The sequence below is a fragment of the Acinonyx jubatus genome, chromosome B1, assembly GCF_027475565.1.
Source record: "Acinonyx jubatus isolate Ajub_Pintada_27869175 chromosome B1, VMU_Ajub_asm_v1.0, whole genome shotgun sequence".
Lineage (NCBI taxonomy): Eukaryota > Metazoa > Chordata > Mammalia > Carnivora > Felidae > Acinonyx > Acinonyx jubatus.
In genome coordinates, this window is record NC_069382.1 from 23,691,117 (window position 1) to 23,714,307 (window position 23,191).

A 23,191-nucleotide genomic window follows, 5' to 3' on the forward strand; every position below is an offset into this window, starting at 1 on the left:
AAAAAGACAAAAGCCAGTTCAAAGAGGCTCTTAAAGGCACTTTGGTCATCAATGCGTATAAGGAAGTTAAAAAAATTTGTCTTAAGGAATAAAATAAAAATCCATGAATCCATATTGATATAAATAAATAAGAAAAAGATAAATCTCTTTTTTACGGTGAGATGTGAATTAAAAATGTAAAGCAATTATGGAATTAGAAAGGCACCATTTGATAGTCGTTGCAGTAATAAATATATCAGAGGAAAATATCAGTGGACAGTAAAACTAATGGGATAAAGTAAGATAAGGCTTGAATTTTAGATAGCCTCAATGCATATTTCAAACAAAATATTAATTTCAAGAGGGAAAACGCGTAACTTTACAACGGTAAGTTCTGGCTGTCACCATCTTACTCAAAAGCGTCACTAGTCATGGTATACATAGGCCCCATGCTATACTTGCTAGGCTGCAACAGGGATTGAGGAACACGTCTGCATTATTTCAAACAAAAATGCATAACCTGAGAATAGTCATAATGAGATGTATTACAAACTCAAATGGAGAAGCATTTTACAAAATATTAAGGTCCTAAAACACTGAGGCACTCTTAAAGGAAATTTACCAAATGGGTGCACCACGTGATTCTAGAACAACTCCTTTGTCAACAAAGTATGTTACTGGAACAAATGGTGTTCTGGTCACCTAATTTTGTGTAACAAACCACTCCAAAACTCAGTGGCTTTAGAACAATAATAACACTTATTTTGCTCAAACCCTGCAGTTTGGGCAGGGCCCAGTGGAGACAGCAGGTGTCTTCTTCTCTTGGCTGTAGCTGAGGTGACTCAAACTCAGGAGACTGTATCCTTTGAAGGTTTGCTCACTCACATGCCTGGAAGTTGACAATAGCTGTCGTCAGAGACATTGGGAAGGACAGTCTACCAGAACATCTATATAGGGTTTCTCTATGTGCCTCAGTTTCCTCATTTCATAGCACTTGGGCTTGAAGGGTAAGCTCTCAAAAATGAGAGCTTTATAGAAAATTCAGAAATTTTCTAAAATGATTTTATGAAAAAAGTATAAAGAATTTTCAGGCATGTTTTAAAGCCAATTTCACTTAGCAAAATTTGAATGGGGACCCTCAGCAAAGGATATACACAATTTTTAAAATTTTTTAAATGTTTTTAATTTATTTTTGAGAGAGAGAGAGAGAGAGAGAGAGAGAGAGACAGAGCACAGGTGGGAAAGGGGCAGAGAGAATGGGACACAGAATCTGAAGTAAGCTCTAGGTTCTGAGCTATCAACACAGAGCCCAACACAGGGCTCAAACTCATGCACTGTGAGATCATGATCTGAAGTCGGATGCTTAGCCAACCGAGCCCCCAGGTGCCCCCATAATTTTTTTTAATTATACTCATGACTTTTCTTTAGGCTTAAAATTGTTTTAAGCAAGGAATATAAATTTGAACAACATAATAAACCACAGATAACATTTCAGAATATAGAAAAATATTCGCTACATGTATCTTGGTCAGCTAGGGCTGTTGTGACAAAATTTCATAGACTGGGTGGCTTAAACAATAGAAATTTATTTTCTCACAGTTCTGGAGGCTAGAAGTCCAAGATCAAGATGTCAGCAAGGATGGGTTCTGGTGAGAGCATTCTTCCTGGTTTGCAAACAGCTGCCTACTCACCATGTCTCACATGACACAGAGAGAGTGAGTAGCCCTGATATCTCTCTCATCTTGAGGACCCCACCCTCAGAAATGTATTAAACCTAATTATCTCCAAAAGCCCTTATCTCTAAATACCATCACCTTGGGAATTAGGACTTCCACATATGAATCTTGACGGGACAAAATTCAGTCCACAGAACCTTGCAAGTTATTTGATTATTAAAGTTTTAAAAAATCAAGTATACAATATTAAATTTCAATCATGTGAAGACATTTGTATAGAGAAATATATTTACATAGCATTTGTAGCTTTCTGATGATATGGCTTTGATACAACGGTAGTTCTCAGAGAATCTAACACAACAAAAGTTATATGGTCCCTTAGTCTCTTCCTCTCAAATATCAGTTGCCTTGGTAAGGTTTTATAGCAGCTGGTTTGCAAACAATGGAAGACTATAGTCCCTAGTAGGTAAATGAAAGCACAGTCCTGTGCCATTGATTGAAAGGGGATGCTGGAGTTTGAATCCATTTCATTTCTCCTTTTGTTCCTTCTTGGCAGTAGAGTCAAAACCATGGTCACCTTACTCTATAGAATACATCATATCATCAATGAACTCGAGTCTCAATTCTTTTTTTTTTTTTTAATGTTTCTATATATTTTTGAGAGAAGGAGTGCAAGTGGAGGGGGGAGAGAGAGAGGGCGGATAGGGGATCCGAAGCAGGCTCCATGCTGACATCAGAGTCTGATGCGGGGCTCGAACTCAGGAACTGCAAGATCATGACCTGAGCCAAAGTTGGATGCTTAACCGACTGAGGCACCCAGGCACCCGGAGTCTCAATTCTGACTTGTCTGTCAGGTTAGACAACTCAAGTTCCTCTTACTATCCCACTCGTGCTTTGGGATAGGCTGCAGATCACTTTTTGACATGGTCCAACTGTCCTAAGGTAGAAGTTTGAGACAGGCTTACCTATCAAAGTGAGTATACTCAGGTTGACCCCAAAATTCTGACTTTAGGAGACAAGTTACCAAGTGAGTGCTAACTGGAAACTTTTATTTTGAAATAATTATAAATTCACGTGCTGGTGTAAGAAATGATACAGAGGGATTCCAAGCAACATTTATACAGCTTTTCACAATGGTAACAACTTTCAAAACTATAGTAGAGGCTCACAACCAGGATACCGACATGGATATAGTCAAGACACAGAACAGTTCCATCACCACACAGATCTCTCGTTGCCCTTTTGAAGCCACACCTACCTCAACCCTGATTATCACTTATCTGTTCTCTGATTCTATAATTTACTCATGTAAGAACATTATATATAGACCCATTCAGTAGTGACACTTCGGATTTATTTATTTATTTATCTATTTATTTATTTATTTATTTATTTATTTATTTATTTATTGTACTTAGCCTAATTCCCTGGAGATCCATTCAAGTTGTTATATGTATCAATAGTTTCTTCCTTCTCATTAAAGAGTAGAATTTGATAGTATGAATGTACCACAGTTTATTGATTCACCCATTGGAAAACATCTGGGTTCTTTAGGTTTTGGCTACTATGAATAAAGCTACTGTGAACATGTGTGTACAGGATTTTGTGTAAACATAAGTTTTATTTATCTGGTATAAATGGCCAAGATTATAATGACTTGGTGATATGATGGATATATGTGTTGTTTAAAAGAAACTGCCCATCGCTTCTCGGCCTTTTGGCTAAGATCAAGTGTAAAAGAAACTGCCCAATTGTTTTACAGAGTAGCTGTAATATTTTAGTTTCTTTCTAGCAATGTATGTAGGAGTAGTTCAGTTTCTTTCTATCCTTTCCAGCTTTAATGTTGTCATTATTTTTTTTTCTAAAAATTGTGTAGTGACATGGTGATAACTGGGTAATATCCATTGTGCTTTCACTCTGCATTTCTCCTATGTCCAGTGATGTTCAACATCTCTTCATGTGTTTATTTTCCATTCATACATCGATTTTAGTAAAATATCTCTATATACTCTGTTGCCCATTTACTAATTGGATTGTTTGTATTTTTTGCTTTTTTTTTTTTTTTTTTTTTTTTAGTATTCTTTCTATGTTCTACATACTAGTCCTTTGTTAAATATATGGTTTGCAAATATTTTCTCCCATCTCTGTCGCTTGTCTTTTCGTTCTTTGAACAGGCAGGGTCTTTAATGAAACAAATTTTTATTTATTTTATTTATTTTTTTTTTAATTTTTTTTCAACGTTTATTTATTTTTTTGGGGACAGAGAGAGACAGAGCATGAATGGGGGAGGGGCAGAGAGAGAGGGAGACACAGAATAGGAAACAGGCTCCAGGCTCTGAGCCATCAGCCCAGAGCCTGACGCGGGGCTCGAACTCACGGACCGCGAGATGGTGACCTGGCTGAAGTCGGACGCTTAACCGACTACGCCACCCAGGCGCCCCGAAACAAATTTTTAAATTTTCATTTTCTTCTATGACTCACACTATTTGTATTGAATCTGAGACTGCTTTGTCTAATTCTACATACCAAAGATTTTGTTTAATTTTTTTAAAAAAAGTTTTATAGTTTTATGTTTTACATTTTAGTCTGTGATACATTTTTAATTAATTTTTTAATATAATATGAATTTTAGATCAATTTTTTTGTTTGTTTTCAGTGTTTGTTTGTTGTTTGTTTGTTTTGCCTATTAATATTCAGTTACTCCAATGCATTTCCTGTCTCCATTGATTTCCTTTTACATCATTGTCAGAAATCAGTCAGGCATGTGCCAACTTCTAAATTCTCTTTTTCATTATCTTTATTGAGTTGTTCATCCTTCTGACAATATCCCAATATTTTGATTACTATAGCTATAAAATAGGTCTTACTATTGGGTAAAGAGAGTATTACAAACCTTATTTTCAACATTGTTTTTATAACTGTATGGCCTGTCCCTTTACATATAAATTTCAGAATATGTATTTCTATGTATAAAAAAAAACAAAAAATGAAAAAACTTGGTTAACTTTTGATAGGAATTGCATTCAAGGCACACATAAATTTTTAAGAGAATTAACATCTTTGCTATTATGAGTCTTCTAACCCATGAAAATGTTATATCTCCCCATATATTTAGGTTTTCACTGATATATTTCATGAACGTGAACATATATTCATTTTGTTATTTTCAGCACACATATCTGGTGCATGCTTTTTTAACTTTTTAATGTTTTTTGAAGTAATCATATTTGGCATAGTATTTTAATTTTTCATTTTATATGAATATTGTTAATATGTCAATTTTGATTTTTTTCATGTATTGAATTAATATATTTACATCATGTGATTTTACTAAACTCAGTAGTTATAGAAAAGTTTTGCAGATGTGAGGGCTTTTCCATATAGATAATCATGCCATATACCAAACAGAAACAATTTCATTTCTTCCTTTTTAATCTATATGACTTTTAGTTCTTTTTATTGCCTCATTATAGGAGCTAAAATTCCAGTACTATCTGGATAAATAATACAATACACAAAAGAGATGTTTCTCAAACACATGTTTTGAAAACCTAATAACATGATCACATCCTATGAGGCCTGGCCAGTCTATTCCAAGATTAAGGATCACATATATTTCTTCCTTGTAAATAATTTGAACATTACTCAGATCATAATGTATTTTCTGATTGAACAGGCATATTGAAAACCCTCAAAATTATGAATATTCCACAGAACATAAGAAATCTATAGTTACTTACACTGCTCATGAATCAAGTAAAAATTCAGATGAGAAAGAACACTAATCATTACTTCAAAGTGATAAGAATGGTTGTGCCTTCCAGAGGTCACGATTAATAGTGGCATCCTTCAAATAACATAAAAATGTCATTAGCCAATACTGTCCTAAAACTAATAGGGAAAATAGGAGAAAATGTACAAAATGGAGTTCTAAGCCAAATAAATAAATCACATCCCAACACTCTTTCTTTTTTAAAAAATGTTTAAATGTTTTTTTATTTATTTTTTGAAGGAGAGAGAGAGAGAGAGAGACAGAGCATGAGCGGGGGAGGAGCAGAGAGAGGGGGAGACACAGAATCCAAAGCAGGGTCCAGGCTCTAGGCTGTCAGCACAGAGCCCTACGCGGGGCTCGAATCCACGAACTGTGAGATCATGACCTGAGCCAAAGTCGGACGCTCAACTGACTGAGCCACACAGGCGCCCCTAAATACTCTTTCATTACAGTAGATTCTAAACCTAATTTGGCAAACAATGACTTTTATCAATTATTTTTGAGTTACTGTTACACTAGAAACCTGAAGAGAAGTTTTTAACTTTGGCCCAGTATAAACTAGCTCTCAGGGATTTATTCAACAAAATGAGTTTTGGGCAATGATAACCTGTCACTGAATCCAAATATGTTCAGTTCCATGACAGTATAGCTATTTGGAAAGGTCGGATGGGGAAGGAGGAATAGAGTTCAGAGAGGAATAAACTGGGCAGAGATTACTGGAGGGATTCAAGGTGCAACAATTAAGAACTTTGCCTCTGGCATTACAGCTCTACTGCTTTCTAGAAGAGTGATCATGAGCAATTTAGTTAATAGGTTTCAAAGTCACCAGTTCCTCATCTATAAAACATGAGGATGATAAATAATAACACCTCATTGTATTTTCACTGAATTAATGTGAGCTGATCCCTGTAAAGCATGATATGTGACACATACTAAGTGGTCAATAAGTGTAAGGAATTATCATTGTTATTATAACAGACATAAAAGTGTTACTTTATATCATGTGTTAATGAAACAACACTCTTCCTCTGGTGGCACTTATTGTAAAGACCTTCTAAATTTAATTGTTTTTCATTTGTCTCTCTCGTATACACATACCTATATAGAAGAAAATGTTGAACACTTCATATCATACTGAATAATATTATTCAATCTAGTGTAATAAAAGTAATTTTAATAGGTCTTCCAGGGCATTTAAGTGAAAACCACATGGGATAAAAGGAACAAAAAATTAATATAAGAAATGTAGTACATATTAAGTTTTAAAACAAAAATAAATTCACAACTAATCAAAATAATGAAATTAATAACATTTTGGACTACCCTTTGCTATTGGCAAAGTATAGTCATTTGTACTAATTAGTTTACTCCTCAGTATTTAGGGAGGTGTTTACCATTATCTTCATTTCACAAACGGAGTCTCCGTTAAGTGAGTTGCACAAAATTCACTTAGCTATCAATGGCAGACGATGAAGTATATCTGTGTCTTCTCACTGGAGCCCCGTCTCATTTTTATTTCATTTTCTCTGTGTCCATCTATGCATATGTGTATAATACATTCAGATCCTGAATAAGAATTTCTGTAAAAAGAAGGAGAGCTTCTAGGATCTGATTTATTTAGTTGGTAGGTCATTATTTCAAGCAGATTTATTTAGTAGGCTGGAAAAAGTTAAAGGTGAAGAGGAATGAGCACATTTAAATACTATATATCTGACTTCCTCAACTAAATCTTAGAGAGCTCCAGGAGTAACCTCTCTATCTTCATTGTAGCTATCTAAGTCGAAAGCTCATGATATACCAAACAACGTCAAAGAAAGAGATTGAGGTAAATGATTGATGCTGTAGTCACAGTGGAAAAACACTAATGTAATCGTGGTCAGAAATTTTGAAAGTCCACTGCAATTTGGGAAATAACTAATTTTCATTTTACCAACTGAATATTCATTAATCAGACTGACTTTTGTCTTCAAAAGGTGACTTGCTAGAGTGTGTCAAAGTAAATGTTATCCCAAATTTCAACTTCGGAATTTTGTGTAGGTGTGTTTTGAGTAAGTGGATAAAATTTTCATGTTCATATACATGATCAAGAGGACAATCTTTCATTTCACAATAAAGATAGGAAGAGAAAAGGGAAGGAGAAAGGGAAAAGATGTTACAGGCTTGAGTGGGTTGCCTATATTTGCTGATTACTAATTGGTTGCATTAATTCCCTGTTTCTGCAATGACAATTACCACAAACTGAGTGGCTTAAGACAACACAAATTTATTGTCTAACGTTCTGGATGTTAGAAGTCTGAAATGGCTCTCACTGGTCTAACATCAACGTGTTTGCTGGGCTGTACTACTTTCTGGGAGAATACGTTTGTTTGTTTTTTCCTGTTTCTAGAGGCCCTAGGCATTCCTTGGTTCCTGGATTAACAGTGACAATTCCAGTTTATCATCTAAATTCTTCTTTGTTTTAGAGCACCTGGGTGGCTCAGATGGTTAAGAGTCCCACTTTGGCTCAGGTCATGATATCCTGGTTCACAAGTTCGAGCCCCATTTGGGCTCTGTGCCGAAAGCTCAGAGCCTACTTTGGTTTCTGTGTCTCCCTCTCTCTCTGTCCCTCCCCTGCTCATGCGCTCTCGCTCTCTCTCTCTCTCTCTCAAAAATAAATAAAAACATTAACAATTTGTTCTAAAAATAGTAAGTCCCCCCTTTGCTTTTAAGGTAACCTATTCACAGGTATCAGTGATTAGTACTTGGATCTTTGGTGAGGGTAAAGGCTACTTCTGCAACGACACTAGTTGATAACTGATTGCACTATTTCACTAAACAATATTTTTACACACTAGATGGACAGCTCCTGGAAGATAGAACCAATAGGTATAAGTTGCCTTCTTTCTTGAATTCAGAACTGGCGAGAAAAAGAAAACTGAACGAGGACTAAGCTTATCTGTGTTCTGGCAATAATTGGTTTGTGCTCTTTCTAACCCTAGTTCATCTAAATGTGTTTGCCTTAGAACAAGCTATTTAGCGTCTCTGTGCTTCAGTTCCCCAACCCACAAAATAATCTGTCAGAGTTTTATTGTAAGAATCAAATTATTTGACTTCTTTTCGTTCAGTGCTTAGCACATGATTGAAGCATATAAGTATTCAGTCAATGTTTTCCATGATCATCAGCATCATTAATGGCAGCAGCAACAATAGTAGTAGCAGCAGGAGTAGAAGGATGGGCACCTGGGTGGCTCAGTCGGTTGAGCGTCCGACTTCGGCTTAGGTCATGATCTCGCGGTTTGTGGGTTCGAGCCCCGCGTCGGGCTCTGTGGTGACAGCTCAGAGCCTGGAGCCTGTTTCATATTCTGTGTCTCCTTCTCTCTGATCCTCCCCCATTCATACTCTGTCTCTCTCTGTCTCAAAAATAAATAAACGTTAAAAAAATTTAAAAAAAAAGTAGGAGGAGGAGGAGGAAGAGGAAGAAGAGGATGGAAGAAGGAGAAGTAGTAGGATTATCAGTGCTTTCATCTATTAGTTCCTGGTCTCTTCACAAGGTTAATCTAAGAATCAGTAATATTATGTACGAAGGAACACCATACAAATGATTTGAAGTTTGGACTAAGTATTTTTCTCTTTAAAATGTGGCCAAACTGAGAATACAAAAGGGCAGAGGTTGGTAGTGATTTGGCATCATCTGAAGCCTGACAAGGGACAGTCAGAAGGTAAAACCTGGGGAGGTTGGGATGTTAAATGCCAGAGAGATCAAGCAACATAGGGGCTGGAGAATGACCCTTGGATTTGGAAAGTAAGTACTCTTAGAATTAAAGACCAGAAAACTTCTGTTTTTCTTGAGCATATCATCTCATAAACATTCAGCCTCCAAAAGCAGCTCTCAAAATGTTTCAGATAGGCAAATGGATATTGTCAGCCCTGGTAGAGCACTAACTAGAAATGCCAGTGGCAGGTTTAGGCTGTGAATAATGACCTATTTCTTGAACTGGGTTCTAGTTAGGTAAGCTATTCTGTGTGCAAACAGGCATGGAGTCATAGAATTCTGATATGAGAACTTCTTGGATACATATTATACCTTAGGAAATTTTTTATTTACTTCCCATTTTCCCTTTTTCACCAGGGAGTTCTGATCACCTTGGTGGCTCAATCACATTCTTACACATTTTGACCTTTATGGGTACATTCTGTTTTTTTTTTTTTTTCTGATTTTGCTCCCTTTTTTAAAATTTTTTTAAAAATCTTTATTTTTGAGGGAAAGACAGGGTGTGTGAGCAGGGAAGGGGCAGAGAGAGAGGGAAACACAGAATCTGAAGCAGGCTCCAGGCCCTGAGCTGTCAGCACAGAGCCTGATGCGGGGCTCGAACGCACGGACCGTGAAATCATGACCTGCGCCAAAGTTGGACGCTTAACCCACTGAGCCACCCAGGCGCCCCTCTGATCTTGCTCTTCTATTCTAAATTGTATTTCCTTGGTACAAAATTTGTATCTTTAGTTTATGATTATATGTTTTATTTTTGTTTTTGTTTGTTAATGTTTGTTTATTTTTGAAAGAGAGAGGGAATGAACAGGGGAGGGCCAGAGTAAGGGAGACAGAAGATCCGAAGCGGCTCTACACTGACAGCACAGAGCCTGATGTGGGGCTCAAACTCACAAATCGTGAGATCGTAACCTGGGTTGAAGTCAGACACTCAACTGACAGAGCCACCCAGGTGCCCCATGATTATATGTTGTAGATTTCACTTATGTATACATCCAAATGCTTTATGGAAGTAGATGAAGTAGAAATAGTCTTTCAAATAGGAAAAAAATAAATGTGGCCAAGCTGAAAAATAAACTGCCTCTCATAATTGTCCAACTGAAAGACAAGGCTGGTGCATTTATTCATCAGCTCTTTCCCCCCATTGGTTGAAAGGTAGCCTCCGGAGTACTAACTCCTTGGTGAGGCATTTTGAGGTGCCCTTTGGGTGCTGCTTGTGCTGAGCCTGTTTCCTGGGGCTCTGAGAAGCAGAGAGATACTACATATTATACATATACATATCACCGCATTCTCGAAGTTAGATGTAGTGTATATGAGTCTGAGGTACTCTGGAACTGTCCTCCATATCTGTAAGCTGAAATCAGACATGACCCGAGGAAATTTTCCCAATTCATTCAGAAAATAAAATATATAGGATTTGATCATGGTTCCAGACATGAATTATTAATCTCATGTGACATGCCTATAAAATTGGGAAGGAAGATGTTTTAGAATAGCTTAATCACAATATAAATGTTGCAAATCTCTTCTACATCAAGTAAAATACTTGTTTATGGAATCCGTTTCTTACTTATCCACAATTCTTCCAACATTTCTCCTCGTATGGGTACGAATACAAAACCCATACAAAATTGATGAAGAGTATGTTTCATTGCATGGCCTCTATTAAGTTCCTGACTGAGAAATGAAATGAATTATTTTTTGATAGTCATTACTAATCACCCTCATTGGTTTGGACTTTGGAACAAGTGAATCAGAATAAACTTTCAGTAGCCAGTCTTCTTACTCATCAATCCTTTATTGCATGATAGGTGAAATAAATATGGAATCTGGGCCTTGAAAATCATCCAAAATTTTAATTCTTACAAACTTCCCACCAAGTTTAAATCTTCTCTCTTATGTCTTTGTAATATGGTCATTCTCCCTTCCAACAGTTGACAGAAATCTCATAACCTCTCAAGACTGTGATTTATCTTTAGGCAACATTTACCTAAATACTTCTATTTAAGATGATATCTAATTAAGATACTGCTATCTTTTAAGGTGGTTGGTTCACTTTTTAGGAAAATACCATTAAAAGCTGTTTTTATGTGTTTAAGTAGAAAGCTTTAAGAGGAAACAATGTTGCCCAAACTTCTCTGCAAATTAAGCAGTATGTTTGAGTTTCTAATCCGATGAAGGAGAAAAAAAGGGCCTGAAAACAAGGGGAGGGGAAATGAAGAAGCTTGCCAAATGATGAATGTTGACCAGTGGAGACTTTATGAGGCTCTTTTATGTTTATTCATATCTTATGGAAATCTCATTTTCATTTTTAATTCATGTCACTCAATGGTGTTCTATATTTTAACTGGCTAAAAGTATTCCATTTTATTGAACCACAATAATTTACTAATTAATTCCCTGTTGTTGGACATCTGGATTATATTCAATGAACCTAAACAGGGCTGTCATCAAATTCCTTGTAGTTACATCTTTGTATACAAAGATACCTCTTTAGGATAATTTCCTTGAAATTGAATCATTTGTTCAAAGTATAAGGACTCTAGAAGATATTCATTATGTGCCCTCTCATCAGCAGTGAATAAGAATTCTCATATCCCTAAACCACCATAGATCAGTAAGTCTTTTAAACTGACTTTACCCATAACCAATAATGCTAAACAATCGTGAAGTAACATAGATATAAATAACACAGATATAATATGGATAAAAATATTTTTTAAAAAATCACAGTCCTGTGAGGAGAAGACACACAGTTTTGGTTTTGGGGTTTGGGGTTCTTGTTGTTGTTGTTGTTGTTTACATATAAGAAAATTAAGATTTCAGATAGCTAATTGGCTTACTGAATGCCACATTGCTAATGGGACGTAGCAAGACAACACTTTGACATGTTTTCTGTGATATTGTATATCCCCTCCAATGTTACCTTGTTGAAAAAATAAATACTTTCTGATACTTTGAGTAGTGAATTAACAAAATAAATATTGCCACACAATCATTTAACTGAATAGCAAACTTTATCTAACTTCTATCTAACTATCTATCTAACTTCTATCTAACTGATTTCTATTTTCATATTTCAGGTAAGATTTTAAAAGAAGGCAAAACCTTTTTAATTCAAAACAAGCCTGGAAATTTAGTAAGGTGTGTTATTTTAAAATAGCTACCTAAAAAAAGAATTCCAAGAAAGTTTATTTTCAGTGAAAAATGCACTTTATATAAATTCCACAAATATTTTATAGTCACTTTCTAAACAGCCACATAATAGCATCCCTTGGCTATGAGCCTAACGTGGAAACTACGAAATAACGCTTTATTCAGCCAGAAAGATGATAGAAACCAACATGACAGGTTGACTTTTCTAGCATCCTGGTCACTAGAAAAGATTCAAATAAAATTACAACTCTTTTTGGTTTTCATTTATAATGCCCAACATGGAGTACTCCCCCCCCCCCCATTGCACTGACTGTTCAAGTTTCTTTTTTGTATTATTTATTAGTATTTTTTTTTTTTTAGAATGGGTTGTTTTCTTGATGGTCTGTAGGAGTTGCGTGTATTTTCTAGATGGTAATTATTGGGGTGCCTGGGTGGCTCAGTCGGTTGAGTGTCCGACTTCAGCTCAGGTCATGATCTCACAGTCCGTGAGTTCGAGCCCCATGTCAGGCTCTGTGCTGAGAGCTCAGAGCTTGGAGCCTGTTTCAGATTCTGTGTCTCCCTCCCTCTCTGCCCCTCCCTTGCTCATGCTCTGTCTCTCTCTGTCTCAAAAATAAATAAAAACATTGAAAAAAAGTTATATATGGTAATTGTTTATCAGTTATATTTGCTGTTGACTATGTATATGTTTTAGTATCTAACTTTGTTTAAGGTATATTTTATTGTTAAGAAACATTTTATATTAATATAGTCAAATTTGTTTTCTTAAACTTTTATATGTTTTCTGTCTTAAGCGTTTATCCATACCTTCCCATAAGAAATATGTTTTTTCACTGTAAAGTTTCTGCAAGACTAGAGGGTGTAACTTGGTGCCACATTGCAGTTTTAATTTGTTTCATTTGATTACAAATGAACTGTCTTTCCCAGATGGTTATTGAATATTAATTACCTTTTTATTTTGTGAAGTGTCTCCCCAAGTTCTTAGTCATTTTCTATTAGTTTAATTTTTCTCAATTACTTTTTAGAGTTCTTTGGTATTTGGAAATTGATCTTTGTCAATTATATGTACTGCAAATATCTTCCCCAAGGTCAAGGTTTGCCTTTCAGCTTCTTGTGATGCTCTTTGTTCAGCAGAAATGCTTAATTTCAGTATATGAGTATCATCATTTTTTTTCTTTACTATGTGAGAAATCCTTCTCTAATCTGAAGTCAAAAAGATATTCTCCTATGTTGTCGTCTACATATTTTATAACTTGACCCATCACATTTTTAATCCTGCTGAAATTTATTTTGCATAAGTGATGAATACAGTTTGATTTTCCCATATGTGTAAACAATTATCCTAGCATCATTTATTGAATAATCATTTGTTACTCACTTATTTTTCATAGTGACTGTCATAAATCAAGTTTGCATACAGATGTAAGTTCTTTGGTAAGTTTCTGGAGCCTTCTTTATTCCACTGTCTATTTCTCTCTTTTTACCACAGCCACGCCAACTTAGTAACTTGAACCTTATCTGTGTCTTGTTATGTGGTAGGGAAAAATCTTCCTACTGAAATTGGGGACGGGGTTCAGAATTGCTTTATTATTCTCGGCCCAATATTCTTCCATATAGATTTACAATCAGCTTGTCAAATTCCATGAAAACATCATTGATGACCTGAGATTGCATTAAATCTATTCAAGTTTTTGGAGAAAATGAACAACTTTAAGTTAATATCTTATTTGTTATCACATTACATTCTTACATTTAAAATGGCTTTAATATCTTTTGATTAAATTCAATGATTCATTCTATAAAGGGCTTCCAGAACTTTCATTAAATTTTGAGTCAAAATAATTCTCTAATGTTATTAAATTACCTTTAGGTTCTTTTAGGTTTTCTGTGTAGAAAACTGTATTATACATGAAGCATGAGAAATTTGTTACTTTTTCCCCAAACAATATGCTTTTCACGGATCTTCATTCTTCCTTCCCTTCCGACCAAGGGATAGTACAAGAACTGTAGTGGGGAGCTGAATTGAAGTGGTGATTCTAGACGAAAGGTGAAACCACATCACACCTTTGTACTGCTGCTGCTCGTAAATGAGATGTTTTAATGTGTCACCAGGAAGTTTGAGGTTGCTGTAGGTTTTGTTGTAGATGACTCTTAACTGTGGGAGAAAGTTCACCTCCATTTTCCTAAAAGGAGGTAATTGTGATCGATGTAGTTAATCACGGAAGAATTTTGAACTTTTTGAGTGGTATATCTGTATCTTTTGATATGATTAGGTAATGTTCTCCAGCAATAAGTTACTCTTGGTAATTTTGTTAATTTTCTGTTGTTAAACAAAACTTATATTCCTATAATAAATGCCAAAGAAAAGACCCTGATGCATCTTACTTGATTGTTGGTTTCAACATGATATTTTCTTTAGGATCTTGGTATCTATACCCATGAACAAATGTGAACCTTTAAATTTTCTGTTTTGTGTTGTTCTTGTCTGAGTTTGGTATTGAAAATATCCTTGATATATTAAGGCGTCGTGTTTTCTCTTTTCCAATTCTCCGAAAATGTTTCTATTTGATTGGAATTTTATTTGGATAATATTGTCAGGACTCACAAACTAAACTAGTTGGGTCTGGTAGTCCTCAGTGAGATGCTATACTCTACATACACACACACATATACACACACCCACAGATATGTATGTTTGTGTCACAACTTATGCTTTCTGGAAAAACATGGAAACTTTATACTCAGAATATTGTGTCTCTGCTTAACAGGTCCATTTGGTGAGGTATTTGGTGAGTATACCAGTGTATTCCAGAAATGTAAAATCACGAATCTAGATGAATCATGGTTCTGTTGTACATTACCCCCCAACTTACCAGCACAGATCCATTTATATAAAAAGATTTGATTTCTATAAAACCCTGAAGCATTATTTTGTAGCTCAGAGGACCACCATCTTTAAAGCTACTTAGTGTGGCACACAGACCACACATTTAAAATCAGGGTGATGTGACAGCTCAAGAATTTTGAAGATCCCTGGACTTACCTACAAACTGTGGATACCCAGACTGGTTATGATTTGCCTAAAACTCTAATGGTTTACTCTGCTTGGAATTGCTCCAAGTATGGTGCAGAGGTATTCATGACAATCCCAGCTGGGAATATGATGGGTGCTCATGCTAAAGGTATCATTACAGAGGAAAGCAGGGTTAGTTCTGGTAAAAACAAAACAAAACAAAACAAAAAACAAAAAAAACCCTGCTATTCTTTACATTAATTAAAAGTAATGCTACCAGTCCTCTTGTGGGTAAAAAACAAACCCAAGAGAGTGGAGCTCTTTGTTTACCTATTGGCACACAATGAATTACATGGCAGCTGATAACATAAAACTCACAGGAGCAATCTGGAACAACAAAAAGTTAAAAAAAAAAAAGTGAAACCTCATAGAAATAAAAGGATGAAGGAAATTTATTTTGGCACTAACAACTGCTTTCCGATGTCTGTGTACCTAGCTGTTTCCCATTTGGGCTCTATCTGTGGATGCCACACTATCCTGCTATTACAGGATAGGCTTTGGAGACTTCATTTTTTCACCTGAATTGGTATAAAACTCAGTTATTACTAAGTGACTGAAAACATAAATATCAAGGCAAGTTGTCTGCGCAAAGATTCCAGATTCTGACTTTGTCCACATCAACAGAGATACTCAGAAAATGATAGGTAAAACTGTGATGTTTTAGGATCACTTGGGCTTCTTGAGGAGAGTGTAAGATGTGTTTAATGAGAGATCATGTTAAAAGTCCTAGCTTTGTTCACATGTCTGTTTGTACAGATTAACCATGTAGCTGAGGCTTGTAAAGATATTTACAGAATTAGTATCTTTTGAGTATACGAGGGTGTTTTTTCATAATAAAAAAAAAAAGATTGTAGAAGGTTCAAATAAATCCATAAAGAATGTAATATCTGAAGCCACTGAAGACAATCAGGTACTCTCTGTTTTGGACAACTTCCCTACTGATTTTTATTTCCCATAAAAACAATGGAGATGTACCCATTTGATGGCATTGTATCAAAAATCTTAGGAGCAGGGGATTAAGGAATTGAATAAAAGTATGGCTGAGATGATGAGTCCCTCTCCTTGCACATTCCATCAGATAGTGATCAGCACGGTGTGCCAGTAAGAATCACAGTCTTCCTGTCTCTGGCTAACAGCAGTAGAAAGCCCATCTTCTCTTCAGAGAATAATCTAAATAGGGGTGAAGAACCCGAGGCATAAAATATAACAAAAAGGCAGAATTAAGGTATTCACTTTTCTTCCCTAAAGAAACATGAGTTTATCTTGCAACTGACAGCAGATTTTTAGATAAGTGAATTTCCACAAGGATCAGAAAAGCTTCAATGGCATATGGATTGAGGAATGTCTGAGTTTCTAAAGGAGAGGGGTACACAGAAAATGTGCATGCATAAAAATGAACATGACCTTAAAGAAGCAAAACTAGTATTAGATATACCATCTGCATGTTAGGTAAAATGCCTAACATCAAAACAAAATAGACTACTAGATTAAGTATTTCTTTTTTTATTTTTATTTTTTTAATGTTTATTTATTTTTGAGAGAGAGAGACAGAGAGAGACAGAGAGAGACAGAGTGTGAGCAGGGGAGGGGTAGAGAGAGAGGGAGACACAGAATCCAAAGCAGGCTCCAGGCTCTGAGCTGTTAGCACAGAGCCTGACACGGGGCTCGAACTCACAAACTGTGAGATCATGACCTGAGCCAAAGTTGGACGCATAACCGACTAAGCCACCCAGGAGTCCCTAGATTAAATATTTCAAAGCTTAAAAAATCTATTTAAATGTGGTAAAAAGATACTTCACCTAGAGATCTGGTTTTATTAATTTTCTAAATCTTACCATGAACTACTCTTTTATGAACTTTTTTTTACAAAAAAAAAAAAAAACAAACCCCAATATAGGTAGTCCATTTGTTATCAAGTTATTTCATAGTTTTATATTTCAATTTCTGTTAGAATGTTTATAACGTAGTGATAAATCGATTCAGACATTCCTGCCTTTTAACAAATCCATAACAATAGAATCTTATGATTATTATGTTTACTAAAGATATGCTCTTGGTGACATTTTTTCATTTAGGATTTTCCAAGAGCCCCAGATGTATATTGCTACCCATTCCTTTAGTGATCATTAAAGGGCAAAATGACAACGTCAGTAATCTTAGACCTTAGAATTTCTTATTATTTCCTGAAAAATATATCTTCAGAGTGAATGAGGAGAGCTCTTCTTAACTATTCTAATATTTTGTGGGGGGAGGAAGGAATTTGAAGGACGGGTTATTTCTGTATATTTTCCTTAGATGTAATTTTCATCAAACTACATATGCATTCAATATGAGAATAATTTATTTTCTTTTCCCTTCTGTTTTCGTCATACATACTTTACAATTTCCATTATTTTTGCTTCATTGAAAGCCATAGAATGAGTTAACAAATGAAGAGGCATTCTCCCCTCTTCAGAGGAGCAAATGCTAGTATAATACAAGCTACTTGAAGGTTATAAAACATGAGTAGGAGGGCTCCCCATATTATTTCTACTCTTGATATATTTGAGTCTTTTTTTCATTGGTGACAAATCAAATATTTTTGAAATATACTGCATCTTGAAGAAAATAGTTTTATTCGAATGCATTTTCCATCTAATTAAGTATCTTTCCCATTATCTTTTTATCTTCTGAAAACCTTCAGAGGTGGAAGAGAGGACATGATTTGGCATCTGGGAGCAAACGCCTTGAGATATTTTTTAAATCATAAAAAATGCTGACTGAAAAGTAAAAACAGATTTTGCAATAATTTATTTTCAGAAATTTTGGCAGCTTATTCTCCAGTTTCAAATGAACAACATGGTGTTCTTTGTTTCCGTTAGACAGACAATTTAACAATATTGTTTCCTTGTTTCATTGGAATAATTAACATTGGCTAGGCTCATAATAACAGTTTTAATAAATGCAGATAGTAGATAGTCACCTCAGGCTATTAATAACCTGATTTGTATTGAAGTGTTGAACAGAGAAATATAGTAAGAAACAGGAAGTTCCCATGTTTTACACATAAATTATAAATAGAATAATTGTTAATGCGTTCATGCTTTCATTCTTCCATTCCCAATTCTTTCTTTCACTTACTGACCTCAACTATATATCAGAAGATCAGTGCTAAGTGTACAAAATTAGTTAAGACGAAGTCTTTGAGTTCAACGAACTCATAAGTTACCAGATAATAATTCAAAGCAAATTGCACAGCAATGTGATAAATGCTATACCAGGAATTTTCACAAGGGGCCGAGGATGCTGACCAGATAGAGGAAGAGCAGAAAGGACCCAGAACATGTTTGTTTCACAGAGAAAATAATCTAGAATCAGCCCCTCAAAAATCTGTAGAGATTATTATCAAAGGGGAGAGAGGCTGAGGGGTAAATTGGGACGAAGTAGTATTCATGACAGTTCGTAAACATTTCAAAATCGGCAAGAGTTTTATTGTCACTCAAGTGTAAAATGCATAGATAGCACTGCTAAGAGGTAAATTCTACTAAGGCATTTGGGCTTGACTTCTATAGGCGATTGGATTCTGGAAGCATTTTAAGTGAGAATTGCACAATAAGTTTTGTTTTAGAGTGTTAGATGGCAGTGCTATGGAGGAATAACTGAGAGAAAACAAAAGTGATATTGAAGTTGTGGAAAGAAGTAAACTAATACTGAAATTGAACACAGGAGGGCATCTCAGCATACTTCCCAGTTTCTTTTTCTTTTTTTAACCTTTTTTAATGTTTATTTCTTTTTGAGACAGAGCAGGAGCAGGAGCAGGAGCATGAGCATGGGAGGGAGCAGAGAAAGAGAGGGAGACACAGAATCTGAAGCAGGCTCCAGGCTCTGAGCCATCAGCACAGAGCCCAACGCAGGGCTCGAACTCATGAACCACGAGATCATGACCTGAGCCGAAGTCGGATGCTTAACCGGCTAAGCCACACAGGCGCCCCCTGCCCAGTTTCTGAATTACTATTCTACTATTCATTAAACTAGCACTAAGAACAGGAGGAAAAGAAAAACTTTCAAGAGAAGGTCCTTAAAATATTGATCGTTATCAATATTGCTACTGATACATCAATATGTAAGGCACCATGTTGTGTACAAGAATACAGTGGAATATGAGCAATATGTCTGTAATTTTTTAGTTTAGATGGGGAATAACACATAATTTAGAATGAGTGTGACAGGTAGTACACCCTAAATATGTTGAGAGGATGAACAGATTACATTTACCTGAAAAGGTGGGAAAAATTAATAAAGAGATTTCATAGCTAAGTAAAGGAGAAGAAGTCTGAGCAGGTGGATGGGCTCAGATTACAAAAGTTTTGTATGCTAGGCAGAAGCAGTATCCAAGAATTTAAATGTTTCTACTTCTCTCTGGCCTCCTTCCCACGGCGTGCCTTTCCTGATTCCTTTGTTCCTCTTCCATCTGACTTTTCTCTTTTTTCTTCTCTCTCACTCTCCAGAACAGCTAATATTCCATGCCAGGCCTTAGCCTTCTCTCCTGAAGCCCTTTTGACAGCTGATATGGAGGCCCTAGGGACTCCCAGTCTCTTCCTGGACAGCAAGCGCTGCCATGTTCTTCGTTTCACTTGCAACAACTTCAGAGAGACATTTAATGAAAGTCTATCTTATACCAGATAAAGTGCTAGGAAGTGGCACTACAGAGTGAAAAAGGCCCCTGATCTCAAATACAATACAAAAAAGATTTTATAATTTGAAATTATAATTAATTATGATTTTATAATTTATAATTTTATATAATTTATAATTTACAATGGAAAGGGACTTTCAATATAATTAACCAAAGAATTTATGTGCATTCAATAGCACAGGTTCAAACTTGGCGATAATGAATAAATAGGAATACTTTTGCCCCTGAGAGCTCAGTGAATTCACTCTGGACTTCAGCCCCATTCCAGTGGAGGAATTTAAAGTACTGTCCATCTAAAGTTTATTTATTCTTATTATTTAAGTCTCCTAACTGTCCTATGGACTGGATATTGAAGGTGCTGCTGCTACCATTAGTGAGATTCCACCTCTTTAAGTTCTTAGTGCTAATTGCTAGCTTGGAATTCTTATAAATTCCATGACTGAGATTTCACATTGAGAAGAGAAATATCCTCAGGAATGGCGTCCTGTACTACTCTTTCCTTAACTTTTCTTTTGTCTATTTTTTAAAAGTTTATTTTTTGGTGGGGGGGGGGGGTGTTCAGAGAGGAGACACAGAATCCCAAGAAGGCTCCATGTTGTGAACACAAACCCAGCACAGCTCAATCCCAAGAACCATGAGATCAACACTGGAGCCCAAATCAAGAGTTAGAAGCTTAACCAGTGGAACTTCCGAGGTGCCCCTTCCCTTGACTTTTAAAAGGGAGGTAAAGCCCTGGTGGAGTTAATGACTGTTTTACCAATCCAGCTACTCCTATGATGAATTTCTGATAACCCCACGCAGAGAGCTAAGTATAAAACACAGAAAAATCGCAGCTATCCACTGTAGTTAGTAAAGGACCTGCTATGCATTTTTGTTTTCATTTTTCTGCAGTTGTTTAAGCATTAGGATAAAGTTCAATTAAAAGGGAGATTATGCTGGACATAACTATTTAGAAGAAACTTCTTTCTCAGGTTTTTGGGTGTTGATCGATCGTATCTGGTAACTAAGCAGCTGCATTAGGGAATTCCTTGACTACTGAATAGAGTCTTGATTAATAAAATTAATTCACTATTTAAGAATCTCTTTACAGTGTCTAAATTTCAGATTTCAGAATTCAGCATGAGACCATGTAACTTGAAGCTGACATTTTAGGATCAGTGATTTCACGTACTAACGACTGGACCCATGGTGGGCCATTAACTCTACAAACACAATGTGTATGTCTTCTGTGGCTGATTTTCATAAATAAAAGTGACAGAGGGAATTAAGGAATACTGAATTCTTACAGCGAACCAGGCACATTTATATCCTATTTAAGAAAACCCTAACCCAACCTGTAAGGTTGTTATTTCTATCTTTATTTATATCTATGGAAATTGAAGTTTGGACAGATGAAATGATTTGCTGAAGTCATTTAGGTAAGAATGAAGGAGCTGGAGTTGTCTCCTTCTGTCTGCTGACTTCAAAGTGCCTAGTGTATACATCAGAAAACCTGAAGGCCAAAATTCTAGCTCACCAACGCGGTATTTAATTTCTCTGATTACAGCTTCCTCATTTTTCAGATGTAAACAATATATTATCTACTTACATTAAAAATGTCTGTGAGAGGGACCCCTGGGCAGCTCAGTCAGTTAAGCATCTGACTCTTAATTTCGACTCAGGTCATGATCTCACAGTTGTGAGCTTGAGCCCAATGTTTCGACGTTCTCGCTGGGAGTGGAGCCTGCTGGAGATATTTTTTTTCTCTCCCTCTCTGTCTGCCCCTCCCCCACTCACTCTCTCTCTAAACAAATAAAAAAGTCTGTGAGAAAAAATGAGATAATTTATGTCAAATTAATATTTCAAAGCACAGGAGTATCTTTGTTTTGCTTCCATGTGTATTACTGATCACAGGTGTCCCACACAAAGCCAATGACCTCATAAAATTTTCTCTGAAATTAACTGTAATGGAATTTATGAAGCTAGTGGCCAGAAAAACGTCACATTTCACAGAACATACATACATATAAATGAACATGAATATAAATATTAATATTAATATTAATACATATTTAGTTACTATAAACTCGAGGAAGAACCTGGGAACACCAAGTATTTTTGGTTTGGTTTCTTTTTTTGTGACCTCTGTTCTGGGGCTAATGGCAAACAACTTCAAGTAAAACATTTAGAGTATGGATAACCACATTAGGAGGGATATGTAAATTTAATTTTAATGGCATTTTTCATTTTGTGCGGAGGATGGCATTTTATGTTAGTCATTTGTAAAAAGTAGCATTCTACTTACACTGTCTTAAACTGTCTTTAAATGTGGAGTAGGATCACAGTCCATGTATATAGTCTTTCTCCTCCCCAGCAAAGCAGAATATGCCATCCTGCTTACTTGGTTTTGAAGCCAGTTGTTATCATTGAATGACATCCAGTGTTTTTTTGACCCAAAAGTTTGCTTGTTTCATCTTTCCTGACCTTTACAATAGTCAACAGTCTATGTTTTCCCCAAGTCTTAAAACATCATCATCACTTTAAACTGATATACCCTTCAACATCTATATAGTCAAGCAGAATAGAACATTATACCCTTTTGAATGGTCCCTTAAAACAACATTAAACAACAAATATTTGGGGCGCCTAGGTGGCTGGGTTGTTGGAGGTCTGACTCTTGATTTCAGCGCAGGTCATGAACCCAGAGTTGTGAGATCAAGCTCCATGTTGGGAGCATGGAGTTGGCTTAGGATTCTCGCTGTCTGTCTCTCTCTCTCTCTCTCTCTCTCTCTCACTCTCTCTCTCCCCCCCCCCCCCCGCCCATACCCCTTCCCCAGCTCACTTGTGCACGTGCTCTCATTCCCTCTCTAAAATAAATAAATAAAGGGCACCTGGGTGGCTCAGTGGGTTAAGCTTCATCCGACCTCAGCTCAGGTCATGATCTCACAGTCTGTGAGTTCGAGCCCTGCATCAGGTTCTGTGCTGACAATGCAGAGCCTACCTGCTTGGGATTCTCTCTCTCCTTCTCTCTCTGCTCCTGCCTCACTTGTGGTCTCTCTCAAAAATAAATAAATAAACTTAAAAAAGTTAATTAAAATAAATCAAATACATTAAAATAAATAAATAATACAATAGAATA

The 23,191-nt window shown here is 36.0% G+C and overlaps 1 protein-coding gene and 1 pseudogene across 4 annotated transcripts in view; both read left to right on the forward strand.

Moving 5' to 3' along the window:
• Positions 1-23,191, forward strand: part of SGCZ (sarcoglycan zeta) — a 749,844-nt gene that overhangs the window by 688,864 nt on the left and 37,789 nt on the right. The window lies entirely within an intron of this gene.
• Positions 3,357-3,495, forward strand: LOC113604723 (uncharacterized; annotated as a pseudogene).